Raw genomic sequence first — 27,658 nt, 5'->3', positions numbered from 1 at the left:
TAACAACCAGATACTGCACCCTAGCAACTGTCCCATAGACTGCAATTAAAGAGGTTCAGACTGATATTGTCATGCTGCAGTGTGATAGAGACATGGGGGTTGTTTTTAACTGTTCATACTGGCAAGAAGCTTTGATACATCATCAGTCTAAGCTGTCAATCAACTCCATAGCAACAAAACAGACTAACCTAGCAACGATATAACAGCAGCTATATCTCAGCATCAGAACATCGTAGAGAGGCGGGGGTTGGCTTGTTTGAATCAGGCTCACACACCATCTATCTATCTATCTATCTATCTATCTATCTATCTATCTATCTATCTATCTATCTATCTATCTATCTATAACTATCTATCTATCTATCTATCTATCTATCTATCTATCTATCTATCTATCTATCTATCTATAACTATCTATCTATCTATCTATCTATCTATCTATCTATCTATCTATAACTATTTATCTATCTATCTATCTATCTATCTATCTATCTATCTATCTATTTATCTATCTCTATCTATCTATCTATCTATCTATCTATCTATCTATCTATCTATCTATCTATCTATCTATCTACCTCTATCTATCCATCATGCTAACAACATGCTAATTCATGCTAGAATCATGCTAGTTACATGCTAATTCATGCTAGAATCATGCTAGTCACATGCTAATTCATGCTAGAATCATGCTAGTTACATGCTAATTCATGCTAGAATCATGCTAGTCACATGCTAATTTATGCTAGAATCATGCTAGTCACATGCTAATTCATGCTAGAATCATGCTAGTTACATGCTAATTCATACTAGAATCATGCTAACAACATGCTAATTCATGCTAGAATCATGCTAGTCACATGCTAATTCATGCTAAAATCATGCTAACAACATGCTAATTCATGCTAGAATCATGCTAGCAACATGCTAATTCATGTTAGAATCATGCTAACAACATGCTAATTCGTGCTAGAATCATGCTAGTAGCATGCTAATTCATGTTAGAATCATGCTAACAACATGCTAATTCATGCTAGAATCATGCTAGTAACATGCTAATTCATGCTAGAATCATGCTAACAACATGCTAATTCATGCTAGAATCATGCTAGTCAAATGCTAATTCATGCTAGAATCGTGCTAACAACATGCTAGTTTATGCTAGAATCATGCTAGTAACATGCTAAGTCATGCTAGATTCATGCTAGTAACATACTAATTCATGCTAGAATCATGCTAACAACATGATAATTCATGCTAGAATCATGCTAGTAACATGCTAATTCATGCTAGAATCATGCTAACAACATGCTAATTCATGCTAGAATCGTGTTAATTCATGCTAAAATCATGCTAGTAACATGCTAATTCATGTTAAAATCATGCTAGGTACATGCCAATTCATGCTAGAATCATGCTAGTAACATGCTAATTCATGCTAGAATCGTGCTAGTAACATGCTAATTCATACTAGAATCATGCTAGTAACATGCTAATTCATGCTAGAATTATGCTAACAACATGCTAATTCATGCTAGAATCATGCTAGTAACATGCTAATTCATGCTAGAATCATGCTAGTAACATGCTAAATCATGCTAGAATCATGCTAACAACATGCTAAATCATGCTAGAATCATGCTAACAACATCTATTTATCTATCTATCTATCTATCTATCTATCTATCTATCTATCTATCTATCTATCTATCTATCTATCTATCTATCTATCTATCTATCTATCTATCTATCTATCTATCTATCTTTTCATACTTTTTAAAACTGTTTAAATAAACTATTACCGTCAGGCTTTCACAAGCCAGCCTCAAAGTTTGTTCTCAAACTTTAAAAATCTAGTTATTAATATTATTATTCTTCTTCTGAGACTAAAAATTAAACTCTATCTCGTCCTAGGCCTTTCAAGCTATGACCATCAAACTCGGGTCAGACCTCCGAACTATTCTGACTCGAGTTGCTATATCCTTTCCGACTGATCCGACTTTCGGTTTTCCGAAAAACGTCCCGGGACCGTCGGAAAAATCCCATAGACATAACATTGGATCAAACTTTGTGACCTCATAACTCCGCATCAGAATGTCACACAGACTTCTAACTGGGCTCATTTAACTCAGACTATCAAACTGCCAATGACTGACCACCTTTAAACTTTCTGGCCACGCCCTAGCAACCACTTTTGGACCCTAGAAACCGTCCCATAGACTTCCATTGCAAAATACTCTCATTGACTTTACATGGGATCAAACTTTGTGAACCCATAACTCTGCATCAGACTGTCCTACAGACTAATGATTGAGCTCATTTAACTCAGTCTAGCCAGCAGCCAATCACTGATGGCCTTTTAACTTTCTAGCCACACCCTAACAACCAGATACTGCACCCTAGCAACTGTCCCATAGACTGCCATTAAAGAGGTTCAGACTGATATTGTCATGCTGCAGTGTGATAGAGACATGGGGGTTGTGTTTAACTGTTCATACGGGCAAGAAGCTTTGATACATCATCAGTCTAAGCTGTCAATCAACTCCATAGCAACAAAACAGACTAACCTAGCAACGATATAATAGCAGCTATATCTCAGCATCAGAACATCGTAGAGAGGCGGGGGTTGGCTTGTTTGAATCAGGCTCGCACACCATCTATCTATCTATCTATCTATCTATCTATCTATCTATCTATCTATCTATCTATCTATCTATCTATCTATCTATCTATCTATCTATCTATCTATCTATCTATCTATCATCTATCTATCTATCTATCTATCTATCTATCTATCTATCTATCTATCTATCTATCTATCTATCTACGTACCTCTATCTATCTACCTACCTACCTCTATCTATCTATCTATCTATCTATCTATCTATCTATCTATCTATCTATCTATCTATCTATCTATCTATCTATCTATCTATCTATCTATCTACCACTATCTATCTATCTATCTATCTATCTATCTATCTATCTATCTATCTATCTATCTATCGATCTATCTACCTATATCTATCTATCTATCTATCTATCTATCTATCTATCTATCTATCTATCTATCTATCTATCTATCTATCTATCTATCTATCTATCCATCATGCTAAGAACATGCTAATTCATGCTAGAATCATGCTAGTTACATGCTAATTCATGCTAGAATCATGCCAGTCACATGCTAATTTATGCTAGAATCATGCTAGTCACATGCTAATTCATACTAGAATCATGCTAACAACATGCTAATTTATGCTAGAATCATGCTAGTCACATGCTAATTCATACTAGAATCATGCTAACAACATGCTAATTTATGCTAAAATCATGCTAGTCACATGCTAATTCATGCTAGAATGATGCTAACAACATGCTAATTCATGCTAGATTCATGCTAGTAACATGCTAATTCATGTTAGAATCATGCTAACAACATGCTAATTCTTGCTAGAATCATGCTAGTAACATGCTAATTCATGCTAGAATCATGCTAACAACATGCTAATTCATGCTAGAATCATGCTAACAACATGCTAATTCATGCTAGAATCATGCTAACAACATGCTAATTCATGCTAGAATCATGCTAGTAACATGCTAATTCTTGTTAGAATCATGCTAACAACATGCTAATTCATGCTAGAATCATGCTAGTAATGTGCTAATTCATGCTAGAAGCATGCTAACAACATGCTAATTCATGCTAGAATCATGCTAACAACTTGCTAATTCATGCTAGAATCATGCTAGTAACATGCTAATTCATGCTAGAAGCATGCTAACAACATGCTAATTCATGCTAGAATCATGCTAGTAACATGCTAATTCATGCTAGAATCATGCTAGTAACATGCTAATTCATGCTAGAATCATGCTAAGAACATGCTAATTCATGCTAGAATCATGCTAACAACATGCTAATTCATGCTAGAATCGTGTTAATTCATGCTAAAATCATGCTAGTAACATGCTAATTCATGTTAAAATCATGCTAGGTACATGCTAATTCATGATAGAATCATGCTAGTAACATGCTAATTCATGCTAGAATCATGCTAGTAACATGCTAATTCATGCTAGAATCATGCTAACAACATGCTAATTCATGCTAGAATCATGCTAACAACATGCTAATTCATGCTAGAATCATGCTAACAACATGCTAATTCATGCTAGAATCATGCTAGTAACATGCTAATTCTTGTTAGAATCATGCTAACAACATGCTAATTCATGCTAGAATCATGCTAGTAATGTGCTAATTCATGCTAGAAGCATGCTAACAACATGCTAATTCATGCTAGAATCATGCTAACAACTTGCTAATTCATGCTAGAATCATGCTAGTAACATGCTAATTCATGCTAGAAGCATGCTAACAACATGCTAATTCATGCTAGAATCATGCTAGTAACATGCTAATTCATGCTAGAATCATGCTAGTAACATGCTAATTCATGCTAGAATCATGCTAAGAACATGCTAATTCATGCTAGAATCATGCTAACAACATGCTAATTCATGCTAGAATCGTGTTAATTCATGCTAAAATCATGCTAGTAACATGCTAATTCATGTTAAAATCATGCTAGGTACATGCTAATTCATGCTAGAATCATGCTAACAACATGCTAATTCATGCTAATAACATGCTAATTCATACTAAAATCATGCTAACAACATGCTAATTCATGCTAAAATCATGCTAGTAACATGCTAATTCATGCTAGAATCATGCTAACAACATGCTATTTCACGTTAAAATCATGCTAATAACATGCTAATCTATCTATCTATCTATCTATCTATCTATCTATCTATCTATCTATCTATCTATCTATCTATCTATCTATCTATCTTTTCATACTTTTTAAAACTGTTTAAACTAAATAAACTATTACCGTCAGGCTTTCACAAGCCAGCCTCAAAGTTTGTTCTCAAACTTTAAGAATCTAGTTATATTTATTATTCTTCTTCTGAGACTAAAAATTAAACTCTATCTCGTCCTAGGCCTTTCAAGCTATGACCATCAAACTCGGGTCAGACCTCCGAACTATTCTGACTCGAGTTGCTATATCCTTTCCGACTGATCCGACTTTCGGTTTCCCGAAAAACGTCCCGGGACCGTCGGAAAAATCCCATAGACGTAACATTGGATCAAACTTTGTGACCTAATAACTCCGCATCAGAATGTCACACAGACTTCTAACTGGGCTCATTTAACTCAGACTGTCAAACTGCCAATGACTGATCACCTTTAAACTTTCTGGCCACGCCCTAGCAACCACTTTTGGACCCTAGAAACCGTCCCATAGACTTCCATTGCAAAAGACTCTCATTGACTTTACATGGGATCAAACTTTGTGAGCTCATAACTCTGCATCAGACTGTCCTACAGACTAATGATTGAGCTCATTTAACTCAGTCTAGCCAGCAGCCAATCACTGATGGCCTTTTAACCTTCCAGCCACACCCTAACAACCAGATACTGCACCCTAGCAACTGTCCCATAGACTGCCATTAAAGAAGTTCAGACTGATATTGTCATGCTGCAGTGTGATAGAGACATGGGGGTTGTTTTTAACTGTTCATACTGGCAAGAAGCTTTGATACATCATCAGTCTAAGCTGTCAATCAACTCCATAGCAACAAAACAGACTAACCTAGCAACGATATAACAGCAGCTATATCTCAGCATCAGAACATCGTAGAGAGGCGGGGGTTGGCTTGTTTGACACATGCTCTTACACCATCTATCTATCTACCTCTACCTATCTATCTATCTATCTATCTATCTATCTATCTATCTATCTATCTATCTATCTACCTCTACCTATCTATCTATCTATCTATCTATCTATCTATCTATCTATCTATCTATCTATCTATCTATCTATCTACCTCTACCTATCTATCTATCTATCTATCTATCTATCTATCTATCTATCTATCTATCTACCTCTACCTATCTATCTATCTATCTATCTATCTATCTATCTATCTATCTATCTATCTATCTATCTATCTATCTATCTATCTATCTATCTACCTCTACCTATCTATCTATCTATCTATCTATCTATCTATCTATCTATCTATCTATCTATCTATCTACCTCTACCTATCTATCTATCTATCTATCTATCTATCTATCTATCTATCTATCTATCTATCTATCTATCTATCTATCTATCTATCTATCTATCTATCTATCCATCATGCTAACAACATGCTAATTCATGCTAGAATCATGCTAGTTAAATGCTAATTCATGCTAGAATCATGCTAGTCACATGCTAATTCATGCTAGAATCATGCTAGTCACATGCTAATTCATGCTAGAATCATGCTAACAACATGCTAATTCATGCTAGAATCATGCTAATTTATGCTAAAATCATGCTAGTAACATGCTAATCCATGCTAGAATCATGCTAACAACATGCTAATTCATGCTAGATTCATGCTAGTAACATGCTAATTCATGCTAGAATCATGCTAGTATCATGCTAATTCATGCTAGAATCATGCTAGTAACATGCTAATTCATGCTAGAATCATGCTAACAACATGCTAATTCATGCTAGAATCATGCTAGTAACATGCTAATTCATGCTAGAATCATGCTAACAACATGCTAATTCATGCTAGAATCATGCTAGTGAAATGCTAATTCATGCTAGAATCATGCTAACAACATGCTAATTCATGCTAGAATCATGCTAGTAACATGCTAATTCATGTTAGAATCATGCTAACAACATGCTAATTCATGCTAGAATCATGCTAGTAACATGCTAATTCATGCTAGAAGCATGCTAACAACATGCTAATTTATGCTAGAATCATGCTAGTAGCATGCTAATTCATGCTAGAATCTTGCTAGTAACATGCTAAATCATGCTAGAATCATGCTAAAAACATGCTAATTCGTGCTAGAATCATGCTAACAACATGCTAATTCACGCTAGAATTGTGCTAATTCATGCTAAAATCATGCTAGTAACATGCTAATTCATTCTAGAATCATGCTAGTAACATGCTAATTCATGCTAGAATCGTGCTAACAACATGCTAATTCATGTTAAAATCATGCTAACAACATGCTAATTAATGCTAAAATCATGCTAGTAACATGCTAATTCATGCTAAAATCATGCTAACAACATGCTAATTCATGCTAAAATCATGCTAGTAACATGCTAATTCATGCTAGAATCATGCTAACAACATGCTATTTCACGTTAAAATCATGGTAATAACATGCTAATCTATATCTATCTATCTATCTATCTATCTATCTATCTATCTATCTATCTATCTATCTATCTATCTATCTATCTATCTATCTATCTATCTTTTCATACTTTTTAAAACTGTTTAAACTAAATAAACTATTACCGTCAGGCTTTCACAAGCCAGCCTCAAAGTTTGTTCTCAAACTTTAAGAATCTAGTTAGGCTGGCTTGTCAAAGCCAGACTACTGAAATGCTATTTAAACTTATTATTATTTTTTTTTTTTTTTTTATTAATCTTCTGAGACTAAATTTCTAACTCTATCTCCTCCTAGAGCTTTTGAGCTATTACCACCAAACTTGCTCCAGACCTCCAAACTATTCTGACTCGTGTTGCTATATCTCCTCAGACTGATCCGACTTTCGGTTTTCCGAAAAACGTCCCGGGACTGTCGGAAAAATCCCATAGGCTTAACATTGGATCAAACTTTGTGAGCTCATAACTCTGCATCAGACTGTCACATAGACTTCTAACTGGGCTCATTTAACTCAGACTATCAAACTGCCAATGACTGATCACCTTTAAACTTTCTAGCCACGCCCTAGCAACCACTTTTGGACCCTAGTAACTGTCCCATAGACTTCTATTCAAAAGACTCTCATTGACTTAACATGGGATCAAACTTTATGAGCTCATAACTCTGCATCAGACTGTCCTACAGACTAATGGCTGAGCTCATTTAACTCAGACTACCAAACTGCCAATTACTGATGAGCTTTTAACTTTCTAGCCACTCCCCTAACTACCACATACTGCACCCTAGCAACTGTCCCGTAGACTTCCATTCAAAAGACTCTCATTGACTTAACATGGGATCAAACTTTGTGAGCTCATAACTCTACATCAGACTGTCATAGAGACTAATGGCTGAGCTCATTTAACTCAGACTACCAAACTGCCAATAACTGATGAGCTTTTAACTTTCTAGCCACACCCCTAACTACCACATACTTCACCCTAGCAACTGTCCCGTAGACTTCCATTACAAAAGACTCTCATTGACTTAACATGGGATCAAACTTTGTGAGCTTATAACTCTGCATTAGACTGTCATAGAGACTAATGGCTGAGCTCATTTAACTCAGTCTAGCCAGCAGCCAATCACTGATGGCCTTTTAACTTTCTAGCCACACCCCTAACTACTACATACTGCACCCTAGCAACTGTCCTATAGAATGTAATTAGGTGTGCTATCGAATGCTTATAATTCTAACATGCTAATGACATGCCAATCATGCTAGCAACATGCTACTCATATGCTAATCATGCTAATGACATGCTAACTCATACTGGAAACATGCTAATGACATGCTAATTTGTACAAGAATCATGCTAGTAACATGCTAATTCATACTAGACTCATGTTAATAACTGGCCTACATGCATATCTTTGCTTAGCAGTGTCCTATTGACTTGGGGGATGGCTCATCTGACTCAGACAACCAATGAGCATCTCAATATGATAATGAAGCTCACAAGCCACGCCCCCAAATTGATTCCATAGACTTCCATTAAAATAGGCCAAGATGCATATCTTTGCATAGCAGTGTCATAGAGACATGGGGGTTGGTTCATTTGACTTAGACAGCCAACCACATTCAAGTGCACTCTGTAACCTCGCCCATAGCAACAAAACAGAGTACCCTAGCAACCATTCATCAACAGCTATATCTCAGCATCAGAACATCGTAGAGACTTGGAGATTGGCTCGTTTGACTCATGATAGCAAACGGAACTTCCTAAATGCTACACATGCTAGCAGTGATTAGCTACATGCTAATATTGACTAGCCAAGTACTGTAACTTGCTAGAAATGCTTACTAAGTATAAATGTTTTATCAACCATGTATGTAAGGCTTGCCTAGTAACCAACCAGGGTACCCTAGCAACTGCCTAGCAACCACCCAAATTACCCTAGCAACCACCTAGCAACCACCTAGCAACGGCCTAGTAATGCCTTAGTGAGGGCCTAGCGACCACTCAGGACACCCTAGCAACCGCCTAGCAACGCCTTAGCAACCACTCAGAATACCCTAGCAACCACATAGCAACACCTTAGCAACCACCTAGCAACCACTTGGGACACCTTATCAACCGCCTAGCAACACCTTAGCAACCACCTAGCAACCAGTCAGAACACCCTAGCAACTGCCTAGCAACGCCTTAGCAACCACCAAGCAACCACTCAGGACACCCTAGCAACCACCTAGCAACACCTTAGCAACCACCTAGCAACCACTCAGGACACCCTAGCAACCGCCTAGCAACGCCTTAGCAACCACTTAGAACACCCTAGCAACCACCTAGCAACACCTTAGCAACCACCTAGCAACCACCTAGCAACCACTTAGGACTCCTTAGCAACCACCTAGCAACACCTTAGCAACCACCTAGCAACCACTCAGACCACCCTAGCAACCACCTAGCAACACCTTAGCAACAACCTAGCAACCACTTAGAACACCCTAGCAACTGCCTAGCAACACCTTAGCAACCACCTAGCAACCAATCAGAGCACCCTAGCAACTGCCTAGCAACAACCTAGCAACCACTCAGAACACCATAGCAACCACCTAGCAACACCCTAGCAACATCTTAGCAGCCACCTAGCAACCACTCAGGACACCCTAGCAACGACTTTGCAACCACTCAGAATACCCTAGCAACCACCTAAGCATGCTATGTGACATGCTAATTCATACTACAATCATGCTAATAACATGCTAATTCATACTAGAATCATGCTAATAACATGCTAATTCATACTAGAATCATGCTAGTAACATGCTAATGCATGCTAGAATCATGCTAATAACAGGCTAATTCACGCTAGATTCATGCTAGTAACATGCTAATTCATACTATAATCATGCTAATAACATGCTAATTCATGCTAGAATCATGCGAGTAACATGCTAATTCATGCTAGAATCATTCTAGTAACATGCTAATTCATACTAGAATCATGCTAATTCATGCTAGAATCATGCTAATAACCTGCTAATTCATACTAGAATCATGCTAGTAACAGGCTAATTCATGCTAGAATCATGCTAGTAACATGCTAATTCATGCTAGAATCATACTAGTAACATGCTAATTCATGCTAGAATCATGCTAGTAACATGCTAATTCATGCTAGAATCATGCTAGTGACATGCTAATTTATTCTAGAATCATGCTAGTAACATGCTAATTCATGCTAGAAGAATGCTAATAACATGCTAATTTATACTAGAATCATGCTAATAAAATGCTAATTTGTACTACACTCATGCTAATAACATGCTAATCCATGCTAGAATCATGCTAATTAGGCTGGCTTGTGTAGCAAGCCAGACTACTGTTATCCTATTAAACTTAATATTATATTTATTATTCTTCTTCTGAGACTAAAAATTAAACTCTATCTCGTCCTAGGCCTTTCAAGCTATGACCATCAAACTCGGGTCAGACCTCCGAACTATTCTGACTCGAGTTGCTATATCCTTTCCGACTGATCCGACTTTCGGTTTCCCGAAAAACGTCCCGGGACCGTCGGAAAAATCCCATAGACGTAACATTGGATCAAACTTTGTGACCTAATAACTCCGCATCAGAATGTCACACAGACTTCTAACTGGGCTCATTTAACTCAGACTATCAAACTGCCAATGACTGATCACCTTTAAACTTTCTGGCCACGCCCTAGCAACCACTTCTGGACCCTAGAAACCGTCCCATAGACTTCCATTGCAAAAGGCTCTCATTGACTTTACATTGGATCAAACTTTGTGAGCTCATAACTCTGCATCAAACTGTCCTACAGACTAATGGCTGAGCTCATTTAACTCAGTCTAGCCAGCAGCCAATCACTGATGGCCTTTTAACTTTTTAGCCACACCCTAACAACCAGATACTGCACCCTAGCAACTGTCCCATAGACTGCCATTAAAGAGGTTCAGACTGATATTGTCATGCTGCAGTGTGATAGAGACATGGGGGTTGTTTTTAACTGTTCATACTGGCAAGAAGCTTTGATACATCATCAGTCTAAGCTGTCAATCAACTTCATAGCAACAAAACAGAGTAACCTAGCAACGATATGGCACCAGCTATATCTCAGCATCAGAACTTCGTAGAGAGGCGGGGGTTGACTTGTTTGACTCATGCTCGAACACCATCCATCTATCTATCTATCTATCTATCTATCTATCTATCTATCTATCTATCTATCTATCTATCTATCTATCTATCTATCTATCTATCTCTAACTATCTATCTATCTATCTATCTATCTATCTATCTATCTATCTATCTATCTATCTATCTATCTATCTATCTATCTATCTATCTATCTATCCATCTATCTATCTATCTATCTATCTATCTATCTATCTATCTATCTATCATGCTAACAACATGCTAATTCATGCTAGAATCATGCTAGCTACATGCTAATTCATGCTAGAATCATGCTAGTCACATGCTAATTCATGCTAGAATCATGCTAGTTACATGCTAATTCATGCTAGAATCATGCTAGTCACATGCTAATTCATGCTAGAATCATGCTAACAACATGCTAATTCATGCTAGAATCATGCTAGTAACATGCTAATTCATGTTAGAATCATGCTAACAACATGCTAATTTGTGCTAGAATCATGCTAGTAGCATGCTAATTCATGTTAGAATCATGCTAACAACATGCTAATTCATGCTAGAATCATGCTAGTAACATGCTAATTCATGCTAGAATCATGCTAACAACATGCTAATTCATGCTAGTCACATGCTAATTCATGCTAGAATCATGCTAGTCAAATGCTAATTCATGCTAGAATTGTGCTAACAACATGCTAATTCATGCTAGAATCATGCTAGTAACATGCTAATTCATGCTAGAATCATGCTAACAACATGCTAATTCATGCTAGAATCATGCCAGTCACATGCTAATTCATGCTAGAATCATGCTAACAACATGCTAATTCATGCTAGAATCATGCTAGTAACATGCTAATTCATGTTAGAATCATGCTAACAACATGCTAATTCGTGCTAGAATCATGCTAGTAGCATGCTAATTCATGTTAGAATCATGCTAACAACATGCTAATTCATGCTAGAATCATGCTAGTAACATGCTAATTCATGCTAGAATCATGCTAACAACATGCTAATTCATGCTAGAATCATGCTAGTCACATGCTAATTCATGCTAGAATCATGCTAGTCAAATGCTAATTCATGCTAGAATCGTGCTAACAACATGCTAATTCATGCTAGAATCATGCTAGTAACATGCTAATTCATGCTAGAATCATGCTAGTAACATACTAATTCATGCTAGAATCATGCTAACAACATGATAATTCATGCTAGAATCATGCTAGTAACATGCTAATTCATGCTAGAATCATGCTAACAACATGCTAATTCATGCTAGAATCGTGCTAATTCATGCTAAATCATGCTAGTAACATGCTAATTCATGTTAAAATCATGCTAGGTACATGCTAATTCATGCTAGAATCATGCTAGTAACATGCTAATTCATGCTAGAATCGTGCTAGTAACATGCTAATTCATACTAGAATCATGCTAGTAACATGCTAATTCATGCTAGAATTATGCTAACAACATGCTAATTCATGCTAGAATCATGCTAGTAACATGCTAATTCATGCTAGAATCGTGCTAACAACATGCTAAATCATGCTAGAATCATGCTAACAACATGCTAAATCATGTTAGAATCATGCTAACAACATGCTAATTAATGCTAGAATCATGCTAACAACATGCTAATTAATGCTAGAATCATGCTAACATTATGCTAATTTATGCTAGAATCATGCTAACAACATCTATCTATCTATCTATCTATCTATCTATCTATCTATCTATCTATCTATCTATCTATCTATCTATCTATCATCTATCTATCTTTTCATAGTTTTAAAAACTGTTTAAACTAAATAAACTATTACCGTCAGGCTTTCACAAGCCAGCCTCAAAGTTTGTTCTCAAACTTTAAGAATCTAGTTCATGCTAGAATCATGCTAATAACATGCTACTTATACTTTTTCAAACTGTTTTTAAACTAAATAAACTATTACCAACAGGCTTTGTCAAGCCAGCCTCAAAGTTTGTCTCGACGAACTTTACTGTCTAGTTATATTTATTATTCTTCTTCTGAGACTAAAAATTAAACTCTATCTCGTCCTAGGCCTTTCAAGCTATGACCATCAAACTCGGGTCAGACCTCCGAACTATTCTGACTCGAGTTGCTATATCCTTTCCGACTGATCCGACTTTCGGTTTCCCGAAAAACGTCCCGGGACCGTCGGAAAAATCCCATAGACGTAACATTGGATCAAACTTTGTGACCTAATAACTCCGCATCAGAATGTCACACAGACTTCTAACTGGGCTCAATTAACTCAGACTATCAAACTGCCAATGACTGACCACCTTTAAACTTTCTGGCCACGCCCTAGCAACCACTTTTGGACCCTAGAAACCGTCCCATAGACTTCCATTGCAAAATACTCTCATTGACTTTACATGGGATCAAACTTTGTGAGCTCATAACTCTGCATCAGACTGTCCTACAGACTAATGGCTGAGCTCATTTAACTCAGTCTAGCCAGCAGCCAATCACCGTTGGCCTTTTAACTTTCTAGCCACACCCTAACAACCAGATACTGCACCCTAGCAACTGTCCCATAGACTGCCATTAAAGAGGTTCAGACTGATATTGTCATGCTGCAGTGTGATAGAGACATGGGGGTTGTTTTTAACTGTTCATACTGGCAAGAAGCTTTGATACATCATCAGTCTAAGCTGTCAATCAACTCCATAGCAACAAAACAGACTAACCTAGCAACGATATAATAGCAGCTATATCTCAGCATCAGAACATCGTAGAGAGGCGTGGGTTGGCTTGTTTGAATCAGGCTCGCACACCATCTATCTATCTATCTACCTCTACCTATCTATCTATCTATCTATCTATCTATCTATCTATCTATCTGTCTGTCTGTCTGTCTGTCTGTCTGTCTGTCTGTCTGTCTGTCTGTCTATCTATCTATCTATCTATCTATCTATCTATCTATCTATCTATCTATCCATCATGCTAACAACATGCCAATTCATGCTAGAATCATGCTAGTTACATGCTAATTCATGCTAGAATCATGCTAGTCACATGCTAATTCATGCTAGAATCATGCTAGTCACATGCTAATTCATGCTAGAATCATGCTAACAACATGCTAATTCATGCTAGAATCATGCTAATTTATGCTAAAATCATGCTAGTAACATGCTAATCCATGCTAGAATCATGCTAACAACATGCTAATTCATGCTAGATTCATGCTAGTAACATGCTAATTCATGCTAGAATCATGCTAACAACATGCTAATTCATGCTAGAATCATGCTAGTAACATGCTAATTCATGCTAGAATCATGCTAACAACATGCTAATTCATGCTAGAATCATGCTAGTAACATGCTAATTCATGCTAGAATCATGCTAACAACATGCTAATTCATGCTAGGATCATGCTAACAACATGCTAATTCATGCTAGAATTGTGCTAATTCATGGTAAAATCATGCTAGTAACATGCTAATTCATGCTGGAATCATGCTAGTAACATGCTAATTTATGCTAGAATCGTGCTAACAACATGCTAATTCATGTTAAAATCATGCTAACAACATGCTAATTAATGCTAAAATCATGCTAGTAACATGCTAATTAATGCTAAAATCATGCTAACAACATGCTAATTCATGCTAAAATCATGCTAGTAACATGCTAATTCATGCTAGAATCATGCTAACAACATGCTATTTCACGTTAAAATCATGGTAATAACATGCTAATCTATCTATCTATCTATCTATCTATCTATCTATCTATCTATCTATCTATCTATCTATCTATCTATCTATCTTTTCATACTTTTTAAAACTGTTCAAACTAAATAAACTATTACCGTCAGGCTTTCACAAGCCAGCCTCAAAGTTTGTTCTCAAACTTTAAGAATCTAGTTATTATTAGGCTGGCTTGTGTAGCAAGCCAGACTACTGTTATCCTATTAAACTTATTATTATTAGGCTGGCTTGTGTAGCAAGCCAGACTACTGTTATCCTATTAAACTTAATATTATTAGGCTGGCTTGTGTAGCAAGCCAGACTACTGTTATCCTATTAAACTTATTATTATTTTTATGTTGGCTTGAGAAAGCCAACATACTGTAATGCTACTTAAACTTATTCTTATTATTATTCTTATTATTATTATTCCGGCTTCTGACCAAAAAAAAGCAATCGCTTCTCCTCCCAGGGCTTAGATGCTACAAGCCCCAAATTTGGTCAAAAGCTGTCTATTGCCCATGAGATGGTTGCTGTATGTCCTCATGCCGATAAGATTTGTAGTTTTTGAATTAAAAAATTTTTGAATTAAAAAATTGTAAATATTACAATCGAGTATTTGGGGCATATAAAAAAGTATACAATCCTCAAATTTGGCCAAAAGATGTGCTTTAAATTGAAGATAATTATCATATTTATTTGGTGTAATTATAAATAACAGTTTTCCTATAAATATTTTTTTTATATTAAATTTGTTAATTTCAAACCTAAAGCTTGTCAGAGTGTCCACGAGATGGCGCCAGAGAACCATTTTTGAGCCCTTTGTAATTTAGTAATGGCCCTTTAAGAGGCGGAGATATCCGGGCTGACTGTTTTTGCTCTACAGAAAGTTCGGCTCATTTCAGACGTGCTTGTTACAACATTTGAAGCTGTTTACATTAAAATTTCTCAGCGAAAATACACAAATACAAGTCATACAACACTATTTATTGTTCCTTTAAGAGGCAGAGAGATCTGTGGTCAAAATCGAGGTAAGATTGAACTTAATTCTGGTCATCAGTCATTCATATTATGCTCGCAGTGAACTCCATAAAGCCTAATAAAACTGATCTGGATGCAGAATCATCCGCGTCGGAATCGACCCGCATGCATTTCTGTCTGCTACCCTGTGAGTTTTAAAATGCATGCCTCTGATGTTGGCAGAAACATAACTTTACTTCAGATATTTCTTTCAAAACAGAATATTCTGTGCCGTGAAAAGCCTTCTCCTCTACTTGTGATAATGAAAATGAAAGCCATGCGAACATTCACGTATATTATACAATAAACATATTTAATATAAAATCCTTCTAACTTTATTTTTAATCTGTATTTTAACCCTCTAAAAACAGCTATGTCCTTGCCACAAAACTAATAATCCATCTTCAAAACCTACAATTTCTTTCCATTCGGTCCGGTCGGACCTGAACGTCTTTATACCGTTGTAATCACGTGTAAATTCTAACAAAGACAATGTTTGCACTTTTTAAATCACATTTTATTTATTGTGCAAAAATAAAACATCCAAACAGCATCATAACCAATAAAAACACACAGCAAAGAAAATGTATTTTAAAATAGTGAATATATATATATATATACATACGATGTATGAGATTTTTTATATCCCCTTAATATGCTCTGCTGTTGCTGCATCAATTTCTCTCTGTAACATCTGGATTGCAATTTACACTGCAATGTTCACAATTTATTATTATGGGGGAAAATCCAAACAGTATTATAATGTTTTAAAGCAAAAATGTTAAGAACAATTATTTACAAACAGTGAAAATAAAGTGTGTGTATATACATATATATACATACAGTTGAAGTCAGAATTATTAGCTCCCCTGTTTATTTTTTCCCCAATTTCTGTTTAATGGAGGGAAGATTGTTTCAGCACATTTCTAAGCATAATAGTTTTAATAACTCATTTCTAATAACTTCTTTATTTTATCTTTGCCATGATGACAGTAAATAATATTTGACTTGATATTTTTCAAGACACTTCTATACAGCTTAAAGTGACATTTAAAGGCTTAACTAGGTTAATAAGGTGAACTAGGCAGGTTAGGGTAATTAGGCAAGTTATTGTATAACGATGGTTTGTTCTGTAGACTATCAAAAAAATTGCTTAAAGGGGCAAATAATTGTGTCCCAAAAATAGTTTTTAAATAATTAATAACTGCTTTTATTCTAGCCGAAATAAAACAAATAAGACTTTCTCAAGAAGAAAAATATTATCAGACATACAGTGAAAATTTCCTTGCTCTGTTAAACACCATTTGGGAAATATTTAAAAAAGGGAAAAAAAAAATCAACTGGGGGTTAATAATTCTGACTTCAACTGTATATATGTATGTATATATATACATACATATATACATATATAACACATACACACATTTATGGTTAGGGTTATAAGGATTATTTCTTAATCCCCCTTTTATGTTAGCAAAAACATAAGTTTACTTCAGATATTTCTTTCAAAACAATATTCTGTGCCGCAAAAGAGCCTTCTCCTCACTTGTGATAATGACAATGAAGCTTTTGGCCTATGCTGTAGTTTTAAACCCTGTGAGTTTTAAAATGCATGCCTCTGATGTTGGCAGAAACATAACTTTACTTTGGATATTTCTTTCAAAACAGAATATTCTGTGCCGTGAAAAAGCCTTCTCCTCTACTTGTGATAATGAAAATGAAAGCCATGCGAACATTCACGTATATTATACAATAAACATATTGAATATAAAATCCTTCTAACTTTATTTTTAATCTGTATTTTAACCCTCTAAAACAGCTATGTCCTTGCCACAAAACTAATAATCCATCTTCAAAACCTACAATTTCTTTCCATTCGGTCCGGTCGGACCTGAACGTCTTTATACCGTTGTAATCACGTGTAAATTCTAACAAAGACAATGTTTGCACTTTTTAAATCACATTTTATTTATTATATAATCCAAACAGTATTATAATGTTTTAAAGCAAAAATGTTAACAACAATTATTTACAAACAGTGAAAATAAAGTGTGCGTGTATATATATATATATATATATATATATATATATATATATATATATATATATATATATATATATATATATATATATATACATACAGTTGATGTCAGAATTATTAGCTCCCCTGTTTATTTTTTCCCCAATTTCTGTTTAATGGAGGGAAGATTGTTTCAGCACATTTCTAAGCATAATAGTTTTAAAAACCTATATCTAATTACTGATATATATATATACTTCTCCTCACTTGTGATAATGACAATGAAAGCCAAGCTTTTGGCCTATGCTGTACCAAAAAAAAAATAAAATCACCCAGGTGATGACAACTAAATATTACGATTATAACATTGTGTTAGTGGCCAGTGGGGTGGAACAACGTCATTGGTCAGAATTAACCACGTGATGAAGACGGCCTATAATATTGTATTTAATGCGATTTTCTTCCTGTAAACTGTATATAACTATATAACTATAACTATATATATAATGCTGCAAATTACTGTAAATTGACTGTACTCTATATTAACTGCAAAAATTATAAGACTGATTAAATAAAAGACAAATTAACTAAATGCATGTGCTATTGTTTCATTAGTATTTTAATTTAATATTTTTCTTTATATGATATTTATTATAATGTAATTTTGTTCAGATTATAATATATACTATAAATACTAACTATACTATAGTGATCTGCATTAAACAACCTGAACAAATCAGTCCTCTCTCTCTCTCGATTTGATCAAAAATGTAAATGAGGCCTTCCGATTAACAGTCCAGTGGACCCTAGCAACAGCCTAGAAACCACTCAGAACACCCTAGCCACTACCTAGGAATGCCTTAGCTACACCTTAGCAACCGCCTAGCAACCACTTATCAACCGCTGTGCTTGCTGCCAACTGCCTTTGAGTCCCCGGCGCAGTCACGTTGGCTTTCTCAAGCCAACATCAAAGTTCGTCAACGAACTTTAGGTTCTAGTTCTTATTATTATTATTCCGGCTTCTGACCAAAAAAAAGCAATCGCTTCTCCTCCCAGGGCTTAGATGCTACAAGCCCCAAATTTGGTCAAAAGCTGTCTATTACTCATGAGATGGTTGCTGTATGTCCTCATGCCGATAAGATTTGTAGTTTTTGAATTAAATTTTTTTTTAATTAAAAATTGTATCGAGTATTTGGGGCATATAAAAAAGTATACAATCCTCAAATTTGGCCAAAAGATGTGTTTTAAATTGCAGATAATTATCATATTTATTTGGTGTAATTATAAATAACAGTTTTCCTATAAATATTTTTTTTATATTAAATTTGTAAAATTCAGACTCAAAGCGTGTCAGAGTGTCCACGAGATGGCGCCAGAAGACTATTTTTGAGCCCTTTGTAATTTAGTAATGGCCCTTTAAGAGGCACTTTCCCTTTAAGAGGCGGGGATATCCGTGCTGACTGTTTTGAATCTACAGAAATTCGGGCTCATTTCAGACGTGCTTGTTACAACATTTGAAGCTGTTTACATTAAAATTTCTCAGCGAAAGTACACAAATACAAGTAATACAACTCTATTTAGTGTTCCTTTAAGAGGCAGAGAGATCTGTGGTCAAAATCGAGGTAAGATTGAACTTAATTCTGGTCATCAGTCATTCATATTATGCTCGCAGTGAACTCCATAAAGCGTAATAAAACTGATCTGGATGCAGAATCATCCGCGTCGGAATCGACCCGCATGCATTTCTGTCTGCTACCCTGTGCGTTTTAAAATGCATGCCTCTGATGTTGGCAGAAACATAACTTTACATCAGATATTTCTTTCAAAACAGAATATTCTGTGCCGTGAAAAGCCTTCTCCTCTACTTGTGATAATGAAAATGAAAGCCATGCGAACATTCACGTATATTATACAATAAACATATTTAATATAAAATCATTCTAACTTTATTTTTAATCTGTATTTTAACCATCTAAAACAGCTATGTCCTTGCCACAAAACTAATAATCCATCTTCAAAACCTACAATTTCTTTCCATTCGGTCCGGTCGGACCTGAACGTCTTTATACCGTTGTAATCACGTGTAAATTCTAACAAAGACAATGTTTGCACTTTTTAAATCACATTTTATTTATTGTGCAAAAATAAAACATCCAAACAGCATCATAACCAATAAAAACACACAGCAAAGAAAATGTATTTTAAAATAGTGAATATATATACATACAATGTATGAAGATTTTTTATATCCCCTTAATATGTTCTGCTGTTGCTGCATCAATTTCTTTCTGTAACATCTGGATTGCAATTTACACTGCAATGTTCACAATTTATTATTATGGGGGGAAAATCCAAACAGTATTATAATGTTTTAAAGCAAAAATGTTAAGAACAATTATTTACAAACAGTGAAAATAAAGTGTGTGTATATACATATATATACATACAGTTGAAGTCAGAATTATTAGCTCCCCTGTTTATTTTTTCCCCAATTTCTGTTTAATGGAGGGAAGATTGTTTCAGCACATTTCTAAGCATAATAGTTTTAATAACTCATTTCTAATAACTTCTTTATTTTATCTTTGCCATGATGACATTAAATAATATTTGACTTGATATTTTTCAAGACACTTCTATACAGCTTAACGTGACATTTAAAGGCTTAACTAGGTTAATAAGGTGAACTAGGCAGGTTAGGGTAATTAGGCAAGTTATTGTATAACGATGGTTTGTTCTGTAGATTATCAAAAAAAATTGCTTAAAGGGGCAAATAATTGTGTCCCAAAAATAGTTTTTAAATAATTAATAACTGCTTTTATTCTAGCCGAAATAAAACAAATAAGACTTTCTCAAGAAGAAAAAATATTATCAGACATACAGTGAAAATTTCCTTGCTCTGTTAAACATAATTTGGGAAATATTTAAAAAAGGAAAAAAAAATCAAATGGGGGTTAATAATTCTGACTTTAACTGTGTATATGTATGTATGTATATATATATATATATATATATATATATATATATATATATATATATATATATATATATATATATATATATATATACATACATACACACATTTATGGTTAGGGTTATAAGGATTATTTCTTAATCCCCCTTTTATGTTGGCAAAAACATAAGTTTACTTCAGATATTTCTTTCAAAACAATATTCTGTGCCGCAAAAAAGCCTTCTCCTCACTTGTGATAATGACAATGAAAGCCAAGCTTTTGGCCTGTGCTGTACCAAAAAAAAAAAAAAAAATCACCCAGGTGATGACAATTAAATATTACGATTATAACATTAGGTGCGTTCGACTTCATGCAGCGCTGCGCAGATCGATCGAAATCTGTCTTAAAGCGGTGCATTCTGGTTAGAAATCTTGTCCGGATTGATGCTGCGCCGACGCCACGTGACTGTCACATGTGGCATCAAAGTACCGCGACAGCGCTCCGAGATCAGACGGCAAACTCAGACCGCGCAGCTTCTGAAGAGCGACTGCAGGAGCTTTGATGACGACACCGATATCACACGATTGGCCGAGTTCACCACATGACAACAAACACGTGTATTTCGGGTTTATAATTGGACAAATTCCGATTCAAAAGTTTCAAAACAAACAATTCACTTTTCACACCCTCTCTATCCTGTACACATCTTGCTTATTAAAAGACTACAATATTTACTGCAGTAATCATCTTTTGTTAAATAATCAGGTTATAAAGGTTAGCTTGTTTGCAAAGGTTTATTTCTAACTTTTTTGTACAGACTATTTACTGCATTCATCTCCATGAACGATTTAAATGATATATTTTAGTGTATATTTTAGTGAATAACCTAAATAAGTCTTACAGACTTAAAATAAAATAATCATCATCATTGATCCTGCCACCCTAAAGCTCTCTAAACAAATTAAAGTAAAGAACTATTTTATTAAATAATTATAAAATGGTTTTATTATTATAATATAAATATATATTGTATTTCCTGTCTAGCAGTTTAAATGCTACCTGCTCTTTCTGGGAAACTTCTACATAGCTCACTTATTTTACCTTTTGTTCTTTTCAACACAATCTTTTTGGATTAAAATGCTTTTTTGAAAATTCATTTATTATCCAAAATAATGTCATTTATTAAGACCTAATCAAAACACCTTGTTTTGCTTTTTACATTGGAAATTTTTATATCTATAAATGTACATATATGTAAACCCATTTTTAGCATATTCAAACAAAAAGTATTAGCCTAAAGGTTGATGTTTAACTCCTAGAATTTATGCTTATTGCTTTGTATTTAATAGACCTGTTCGTTTTTATGATTATATTAACCTCTCATTTCCTCTTATTTCTCTCATGCATTTGTTATATATTTTATTCATAATTCTCTCTTATTGTTTAAAAAGGAACTACAGTTTGTAGAAACTGTATTCTGTTTTATTTGTAAATGTTTTGTTGTTATAAATAAAAATAACAAAAAAATATGATGACGCCATGTTATCGGTCATCATGACTGCAGCAACTTTGAGTCCCGAAGTGTCCAGCTGTCCGTCTTGACTGCTCCGTTTTCAACTCCGCCCCCGCCTGCGCTCGGCTAATCTCGTTGATCACCGGCTGCAGCTGAGCTTCATGTCGAACGCACCTATTGTGTTTGTGGCCAGTGGGGTGGAACAACGTCATTGGTCAGAATTAACCACGTGATGAAGACGTCCTATAATATTGTATTAATTGCGATTTTCTTCCTGTAAACTGTATATATAACTATATAACTATAACTATATATATAATGCTGCAAATTACTGTAAATTGACTGTACTCTATATTAACTGCAAAAATTATAAGACTGATTAAATAAAAGACAAATTAACTAAATGTATGTGCTATTGTTTCATTAGTATTTTAATTTAATATTTTTCTTCATATGATATTTATTATAATGTAATTTTGTTCAGATTATAATATATACTATAAATACTAACTATACTATAGTGATCTGCATTAAACAACCTGAACAAATCAGTCCTCTCTCTCTCTCTCTCTCTCTCTCTCTCTCGATTTGATCAAAAATGTAAATGAGGCCTTCCGATTAACAGTCCAGTGGACCCTAGCAACAGCCTAGAAACCACTCAGAACACGCTAGCAACTACCTAGGAATGCCTTAGCAACACCTTAGCAACCGCCTAGCAACCACTTCTCAACCGCTGTGCTTCCTGCCAACTGCCTTTGAGTCCCCGGCGCAGTCACGTTGGCTTTCTCAAGCCAACATTAAAGTTCGTCAACGAACTTTAGGTTCTAGTTTACATTTAATATCTAAGACAGGGCTATTCAAGGGGCTGTCTGCGGGTCAAACTTGGCAATTTGTTCCAGAACCTCCAAATAGTGTGACCATCAAAAATAAATTTAGTTTAGCCAAAAACCAGCCACTATAGTTATGTTGGCTTGAGAAAGCCAACATACTGTTATACTACTCTTTATGTTGGCTAAAGAAAGCCTACATACTGTTATACTACTCTGTCCTTGAAAACAAACGTATCTCCTCCTAGGCCGTTCATGCCACAAAGCCCAAATGTGGTCAAAATGTGCCTTCTACATTCAAGATTGTTGCTATATCTCCTCATGCCTGTAAGACTTATTGTTTTTTTTTTTTTATAAAAAATGTTAAATATTAAATTTTTATAATCCGAGCATATAAAAAAACTAGAACCTAAAGTTCATTGATAAACTTTGATGTTGGCTTGAGAAAGTCAAGCATTTATGGCATTGTTAGGTGGTTGCTAAGCAGTTGCTAAATGGCAATGCTCGTGTACATGTTTGATCAAATGCTAATACTTAGTAGGCATTTCGAGCATATGTTATTGCATTTAGATAATCATTCATAGCATGTAGCTAATCGTTATTAGCACTTGGCTTCCATTATCATTGTTACCATGCATAGTACACAGGAAGTCCCATTTGCTAGCATGAGTCAAACAAGCCAATGCCCAGGTCCCTACGATGTTCTGATGTAGAGATATTGCTATTTTTTAATGGTTGCTGGGTTATAGTGTTTTATTGCTATGGGGACATTTGACAGGTTAGTGATGATACATCAAAGCTTCTTGGCAATATGATTGATCTTAATCAACTCCGTTGTTTCTATGACAGTCTTTATGAGTTTCAAAAACTGGACTTGAACATTATGTATTCCTGGTGTTGGGTTGCGGCTAGAAGGGCCTTCGCTGTGTAAAACAAATGCTGGATAAGTTCGCAGTTCATTCCGTTGTGGCGACCCCTGATTAATAAAGGGACTAAGGGAATGAACATTATGTAAAAATGGCTTGCTGTATTTTTTTGAAAATACAATGCTTAATAAGTGTGAAGGTGATACATGCAAAAATGGCTTGCCATATCAGTAAAAAATATGGAGTTTATATCAAAAATGGCTTGCCATATTTTGAGAAAAATAATGCTTAAAAATTATTTATTGGAAAACTATAAGTCTGATAAACCTTAAAGATATAGCAACAAAATCTAACGCATCTTAATACAGCTTTTGGCCAAATTTGGGGCTTGTATAATTTTTTATACGCCCGGATTATAAAAATTTAATATTTAACATTTTTTATTAAAAAAATGATACGTCTTACAGGCATGAGGAGATATAGCAACAATCTTGAATGCAGAAGGCACATTTTGACCACATTTGGGCCTTGTGGCATGAACGGCCTAGGAGGGGATATGTTTGTTTTCAATGACAGAGTAGTATAACAGTATGTTGGCTTTCTCAAGCCAACATAATTATACAAGCCCCAAATTTGGCCAAAAGCTGTATTTAGATGCGTTAGATTTTGTTGCTATATCTTTAAGGTTTATTAGACTTATAGTTTTCCAATAAACATGTAAATCTGGAATCACCAGAGAGATTCTGACTGCATCAGCAACTAAACAGCCGCTGTCTTTAAATAGAGAAACATGCAGAATAACATCAGCAGTTCATTGTTCATCTTTAACTCATACACTGGCTCTACTCTCCTCCACAACGGTGACACACAGAAGAAATTAGCTTCAGGTTTTACAGTAAAATACTGTTTTTTCCTTGATTTAACGGTAATCTACTGGCAGCTGTGGTTGCCAGCAATATACTGTTTTTTTAACAGTCTACTTCCGTTGTGTAAATTAACAGTATATTACTGTTAAAATACATTTTTACACTGTGTTTTTACCTCTCACACCTTTAACCCTTTAAACCCCAGAGCATATACTTCAGTTTTTATTGAAGTGTCCACACTACTGAGTGTTCAAGAAACATGTAGCAAAGCTGAAGTAAATTCATTAATTAACTGACTAATTAAATGATAATTGAGGATTAACAATGAACAAATGAAGAAATACTGAAGGGAAAAAACAAGAACAGAACATGCTAAACTTTAGTCACAGCTTTATAATGAAATAACCTGAAGAACAACAAATGATTAAATCATTTAAATGATCAGCGGATGATTAAACAACTCTACAAACATCATCACCAGCTACACTTATTACTTAATACATGTATTTTTGTATAACATCTACTAAAGTTCTTCTTGAGAAAAAGTTAAAGTTTTACGTCACCATCATGGAGAACAGAGTTTGCTTTAGTTGGACTCTTAGCCCTGACATTTATATATCTTAGCTGCTGCAATTGTTAAGAACTTTGCTTAAAAAGCTCCTTTGTTGTAGCAAGCCAGCCAAAAACCTAAATCTGAAAAAGTAAGATCTGGTGATGTTCAAGTTGTTATTAAATGGCAGAGTCTGTTCTCATTTAGTATAATAAAATTGACTGCTCCCATTCAATGTTAAATCTATTGTTTTACATTATGTATATATATGGCAACGATTTCTGGAAGTTTTTAAGAATATCTTGGACAATAACACTGCTCTATGGTGTATATCGCACTCAAAGAGACATCAATAATCAGCGGATGAACCTCAATAATGGTGACGACTAACAAAATTAACAGTTTAACTCACAAACAGGCAACTGAAAGTCTAAACATAAACAACAGCAGAATCAAACACAAGTAAAGAAAACTCTTAGACCGTTATACAACATTTTTTTAATACCGCAATGCATGCTGGGATATTTGTACCATGCCACTCCCAGCATGCATCGTAGCATGAAACATTTGAGATGTTACCATTGTTGAGATACAAGGTCAGATTCATGAGGTCTGAGTGTGTATTTGTCATAACTGAACTGTTTTTGTATGTTATTTCTTAACTGTTAAGTAATTACTGAGGAATCTTTCTGTTTTCACTTCTCATTAATTTAATTAATACCTGTAACTAAACATAAAATCTATTGCATGAGGCCCTTCTTCCAGATGTATACCAAAACATTTATCAGAACTAATTTTAGACAAATATATTTCTCTATTTATTGACTTTCCAACTTGACTGCTATAATACAAGCATTTTGTTAACTCTTTATTATAGTGATTGGAGAGTCTGAATTAATCAGTTCAAGGGTGAAGAGCCCAACTAAACCAGCCCCTCACTCCATTACGGTGACACAAAAAACACCTTAATTTCTGTTGGATCTCAATGTGAATAGTATGGAAGTCAAATCAGTCAGTAATAAGTGTGTCTGCTGTTGTTTGTGGAGTTGTTTAATGATCCTCTGCTGAGACTGAAGCTGTTTTATTTTATTTGATTTTATTTAATGTTGTAACTCAAGTCACTGTTTGTGTTTCTTGTTTATTTTCTTCAGTAATTGTAATTATTAACAGCAGGTGTTCATCAGTGTCTGAATTCACTCATTAGTGTTCATTAAAACTGTCAGGTGAACTATATTAGTTAACTAGTGTAGGAAATAGTGAACAAGGACACAAAGTGTGATTTCAAACACAGACTTCAAAACATCGAATCTGAACTCTGTTAGCTCACAGTTTTCTGCAGTTGGTTACTTTCTCAAAAACAAAAATGTTACCCAGAAAGCACTGTTTTTAACAGAATATTACTGTTTTAGTGAAAAAACATTATTTTACCGTAGAATCTGACCGTTTTTTAACAGCAATTTTTTACAGTGTAACCTGTCAAATGTCCCCATAGCAATAAAACAGTGTAACCTAGCAACCATATAAAAATAGCAATATCTCAACATCAGAACATCGTAGGGACCTGGGCATTGGCTTATTTGACTCATGCTAGCAAATGGGACTTCCTGTGTACTATGCATGGTAACAATGATAATGGAAGCCAAGTGCTAATAACGATTAGCTACATGCTATGAATAATTATCTAAATGCAATAACATATGCTAGAAATGCCTACTAAGTATTAGCATTTGATCAAACATGTACACGAGCATTGCCATTTAGCAACTGCTTAGTAACTACCTAACAATGCCATAATTGTTTTAGAAACTGCCTAGCAACCACTTAGCAATCGCTGCCGTGCTTTCTGCCAACTGCCATTCCCAGTCCTA

The 27,658-nt window shown here is 35.0% G+C and overlaps 1 protein-coding gene across 1 annotated transcript in view; it reads left to right on the top strand.

Annotated features, from left to right (window-relative positions):
- si:dkey-245n4.2 overlaps positions 1 to 27,658 on the top strand; it is a 314,713-nt gene that overhangs the window by 46,266 nt on the left and 240,789 nt on the right. The gene's annotated exons all lie outside the window — the stretch shown is intronic.

Source organism: Danio rerio, chromosome 5 (assembly GCF_049306965.1).
Source record: "Danio rerio strain Tuebingen ecotype United States chromosome 5, GRCz12tu, whole genome shotgun sequence".
NCBI classification, from domain to species: Eukaryota; Metazoa; Chordata; class Actinopteri; order Cypriniformes; family Danionidae; genus Danio; species Danio rerio.
This window is presented reverse-complemented; position numbering and strand designations above follow the sequence as displayed.